The sequence below is a fragment of the Etheostoma spectabile genome, chromosome 18 (genome assembly GCF_008692095.1).
Source record: "Etheostoma spectabile isolate EspeVRDwgs_2016 chromosome 18, UIUC_Espe_1.0, whole genome shotgun sequence".
NCBI classification, from domain to species: domain Eukaryota; kingdom Metazoa; phylum Chordata; class Actinopteri; order Perciformes; family Percidae; genus Etheostoma; species Etheostoma spectabile.
In genome coordinates, this window is record NC_045750.1 from 16634767 (window position 1) to 16640326 (window position 5560).

Here is a 5560-nt window from a genome sequence, read left to right on the forward strand (position 1 = left end):
CAGGGTGAAAACAGGATCTGCAGCAATGTGCAGTACAACCAAAATATGATGTTTTTTGAAAATGAAACCATGTAAACTTATTCTGGTACAACCTCAAAATACAATTATGAATCTAAAAATGAGCATAATATGGGCGCTTTAAGGTTGAAGGCTTTACATAAATGGAAGATGACCGGAAAACCAAAATTAAGTCTTGGCACGTTCTTTGTAATTATTTGAACTTTTCCATTGTTCCTCCTAATTAAGCTTGCTAACTAACCAATACGAATGTTCATCATAAAGAAAGACAGACCTTGTCACTGCTTTCCATGGCTTTCATTTCCCAAGTGTGTTGACATCATATCAGACATAACCCTGAACGTTTACCCCAGATTGACATGTAATCTAAGATAATCATAACACATCTTTTGTTGCTATCCATTGAGGATTTGTCTGCTGGAGAACAAGGTAAGGGCCATCGGGCAGTACAACTAAAGAGATGTAACCTTGTGCAGCGTGAAAATGATTCAGCTTCCTTCTTGTGTGGCAACTGCAAAGCCCATTGTTACACATCATAAAGAGATGAGTAACAGCAGGCTATGTGTGTCTGTGAGTTTCACAGAATTTTTACAAAACATTACAAGTAGGGTCAGAAAAATACTTTTTTTTAATTAGATGAGATAAGTTGGATTGATTGATGGATTCAAATAAAACCCTGTGTTTGGGCCTATGTTTCCGCATGGCTGTAGCTGTGTGAATGCTGGAGTACACTCCGACCTATAAATTCCCGTCTTTTTGTGGATGCGCCAGGATCCAGCCGTGTGTTGTGCTTGCTAATGAAGCCTGGGGATGAGAAGAGAGAAACCTTGTTTACTCAATGGAGATAACAACAGCTCAATCACCTACCTGACCTGAATCCTCAATTAGTATCATTATTAAACTGAGGACAACTAAAAGAAGATAAGTTCACTATTTGCATAGCAGACCAGAGATGATAAGTGACGCTGCATGTCACCTGTAGACAAGGAATTTCAATCATAGTATGGGCTAGATTTATAGTTTGCTTACTTACTGAGCAGAAAGCAGTTAATATGATTAGTCTTCCTTGAATAGTAGCACATGCATCATGTCTTTAATGGGACTGTGGCGTCTTCACCATATGAAGCCCAGCGTAAATTCTTTCAGGAAAACTTCTAAGCTTTCAGAGCTCTTCTCGCTCTTTCTTTTGTAAACTGATCAGCGTTCACGCTTCAGTTAAACCAAAACAGAATTGACCATGAATTCCACAAGCAAATCCCATCATTGCATCCCTGCTTTAAAGGTCCAATATGTAGGGATTTCTCCCATCTAGCTCAGAGTTCATATATCGCAATCAACTCTCTCGCGCCACACAGTTCCAAGTACGCATTACAGCTCTTTTCAATATCTTTGTTCTTGTTTCTGGACAAAGAAGAAGACCCATGTTCTTGAAATTTGAATTTTGAATACGTGCTTTGTTCCATGTTTTCTTCTTCAAAGTTGCTGGGGCCGGGAAGCGACGATACCCATTAGCAGATTAGCAGCACCTGTGAGTTTGTCTTGTGACAGCGGAAAACGTGACAGGCAGAGCAGTATGTCCTGTATGTCCCTTACCGGCTGACGTATTTCAAGATGGCGCATGAATATGGAGGGTCTACCCAAGTTCATGCGAATGGAAATGTAAAATCTCAAGCGGATAGGAATACTTGGAAATTGATGGTGGTGGTAAATATTCATTAAAAAGGACAAGATTTTGAATGAGCGACACGGATTTTGATAATGAACAACTAAACATTACATACTGGACCTTTAAATCTGTTCTTGTTGTCATTTCAGGCAAATCGCACAATCCTCCTCCAACCCATCCACCTCCGGTCGTCATCATCCACGACACCCTGGGTCCTAGTCCGGAAGACCCGCTCCTGTTCAGTCTTCACCACCCCCAGTCTCTACACTCCATCGAGGGATAACCCTACTTGTGGATTCTCTACCCCTTATAAAATGATTTACATAGCGATAGAGTCTAATCGCCAAAGACTCATATCAATATTGTGCATTGTGATGAATCTATTTTTTTGTGCACCTTTCAGCGAAGTCTCTCCTGATTGAAATGGTCATTACCAACAGAAGCGCCATCTGGAAGACTTTCCTGTGCATCTATAAACTCAGTCAACCTTCAGTGACTCTGCTTTACTGACGCCAGCTAATCTGAACTAATCCATTTATCAGAACAGAGTCGAATCTGTGATGCCGCTTTCTGTTGGGTGCTGTGACGGGTGCCATCTGATGTGCGTGCATGCATTAGCCGGCCACACGACAGCAAGCTTAAGTGAAATGTTACTTTTTACAGTGTGTCTGATTGCATATGCTTCTCTGAATGACACCGACCCAGACAAAGCTCACTGGAGGCTTCCCTGGTTAGATATTAATTTCACTCAGATGTGCCTGGAGTGCATGAGCGGATGAATGCACACAGTCACAGATATACAACCACCCAAACCTCAGTTTTGAGCCCTTGCTTGAGATTTCATTATCGCTATGACTTTAATGCCGTTACCGCTCCGTTGGCAGCTCACTCGGGAATGAAATGTCACTTTTCCTTATTTGCATGCCGATTATAACATGTGTGTGCATGGTTCTGTGACTCCACATGATGTCAGTAGCCTAACCTCATCCCAAAAACACACTCACACATGCCCACACAAGTAACGTGCTTGGACAGGACTGCTCATTATGGGTAAAGTCAGATAGTAGTTATAAATGCGTGAAATGTGATGGGCAGGCAATTTTACACCCCGCTATGTGATCAAGCAAATCAATTTTACGGCCGGTATCTGTCTATGTAGAACTGGCACATTCTGGCTGGAACAGTAAATGTGATTCATGAGCCAACCTGTTATCAAAATTGCGTCATTTCCCTCAGAGTTTAGCAAACAAGCCGACCCTAATGGAGACTGCTGGGGTAATGGATGATTAAAAAAGAAACCCCAAATCATTTTTGTAATCCCATTATATTCAGTGGAATGAAATAAAAAAGATTAAAAAATGATGCATTCTTTATCATGAAAGAAATAGGTCAACATTTTGGGAAATACACTTGATACATTTTGAAATCTTCAGTTTGCTTGTCAGCCTCGTAGTGAACTTTACAGTCTACTTGATAATACATTATTTATTTTCCAAATTTCAAGCATTGCATACATACAATTGCTTTATTCTGAGAGTTGGATGAGATCGTATCTGTCGATCATATCTGTATGGTTACAGTTTTTCTTGATTGCTTTGATGCAGCAGTCAACTCAAACTCCACATGTTCAAACCAGTTAACACAAAGGCCGAAACAGTGGCACTCACGGTCAAAACTGTTTGCAAAAGGCTCTAACTGTGCCGAAACATTTAAAATATGCAACAAAAGCAAATTTTGCCTTCAAACTAGGGCTGAGCGACATGGAGAAAATCCAATATCACAATATTTTTGACCAAATACCTCGATATTGACATCGCAACGATATTGTAGTGTTGGCTATTGGTCCTTTCCCATAATATTTACACATGGCCTCATCCACGTTGATTGCTAATTGAAGATTTGTGTAAAGGAGTGTCAAACTTCAGCTTCAGTGATTTCACACTCGTGTGTGTAGTTTCTAATAGTTGGGAACAGATGGATTTCGTTTGGTTACTATAGCTAAAACAATGGAGTGTGGACTGCTTGAACAACATCAGTGTTAGCTGTTCTGCAAAAGAGTGGAGAAAATGTGTCAATCCAATGAGAAAGGGTTAACACATTTGCAAGAGGTGTCTTCTGCTCTGCTGAGACAGGGATGATGAAAACCGAGTGGAGCCAGATTTCTTTAAGCAGGTCAAAGCAATCAAGAAAAACTGTAATATGAAGCTACAGAAGAGGGAGAAAATCGCAGTTGCAAGGTTACAAATAAATAGTTTATTTCTCTTTTTTCTCTTTTCAAGGCAACGTTTCAATCTACAAGATCTTCCTCTGGCACCTTTGCCTGAACTAAATAAACTATTTATTTGGAGCCTAACAGTGTGCAGACCTCCTTTGTGTCTTGCAGTGAAATGTGCAGCTACAGTTCAGCAGCCGGTGGGTTCACTTTAGCATAAAGACCACGGTAACAAATTCCACCTGCAAGCATTGCGAAAGCTTACTAATTAACGTGATAAATCGCATTAATTAGTTAGTTTTACAGGTGCTAGTGGGCGCTAGCTGTTTCCCCGTTTCCAGTCTTTATGCTTAGCTCGGCTGACCATATCTCGGTTATGAGTGATATTAAACTTATCATTTAATCCTCGTCAAGAAAGTGTTTCCTAAAATGCCAAACTATTTCTTTAACCATCTCACAAACTTAACATCCCTTGTTGCTACTAATAGTTCTTTAGTTTCCGTTGTGATAACCAATTGCTCAAAAAGATGCAATGAAAGCCCTATTTATTTTCAAACCCTAGTATGGGAACAACACATATATTTTTTTACTTTTTCATATACAGCCCTTCAAAGCACACACTCAGCATTATTGGTTCAAATCAGAGGAAGCCATGATATAGCCATAAATTGGCCAAAATGGGAGTGTCTTTGGAGACTTCGATTCATCAGAAGGGTGGGACAGGAGGGCTGAGGGAGCACATCTTAGGTTTCTTATTGATGTGCTCATTACTGTCACTTCTGCCTACCACTAGATGCTTCCAGCTAAACAAGCTCACCCCTGCAACTCCAAATTGGCATGTATGAAACAAGAAAATAGATTTTATCCATTACCTTGCCTCCACAGTGTGCATTGTGTATGTCATTACCCAGCTCCCATGCATGTAGGCATCAAAGCCATTACAACAGGGAGTGGGAGGATAACTATACTCTCAAACTCTATCTTTTCTATAAAGTCATTTGTAGCCATGGTGTTTCATTCAGGCCTCTGACAGTGGCCTGGAATATTGAAGAGTTTGTGTCATTCTTAAGTACCAAATATTGTGTGTGTGCGCGTGTGTGTGTGTGTGCTCACTTGTACTACCTGAATACAGATGGTCTATTATGGATGTAGAGAGCACTGAATGACAGCACTTGCTGTTCCCGCAGCCAACAGAGGAACATTTACTGCTACACCGACTGAACTCAGATGGCTAGATGGGAACAAAAGGCTTTCTCCAAGCAGTTTTTAAAGTATCCATTGTACTGTTTAGCAGGCTGGATCTCAGTGCCTAGCAAGGATAAGAATTGATTGATCATTTCACCCAAAGCTCCTCGGCTTAAAGTCTTCGCATAATAAGTAATTGGTTGGCAAACGATTTGAATGCAAACATTGGCAGTTGCTATTGAATCTGTTCACCAGGGTGGGTAATTATTCAGCGGTGTAAACGTACGTACACGGCCGTTGTCTGCCTCAAAAAGGGAACGCTTCAATCACTCCACAGCAGGTCTTATCAGTGTTGAGTCTCTTTTGTTGGCCATTCGTTGGAGTAAGAAAGTGCAGCTAGGGGGACAGTTAATGAACTGTCTTCTAAACTCAGCATGTGTATTAGTCCATGTCAAATTTGGAAATTAAGAAGGCCTACA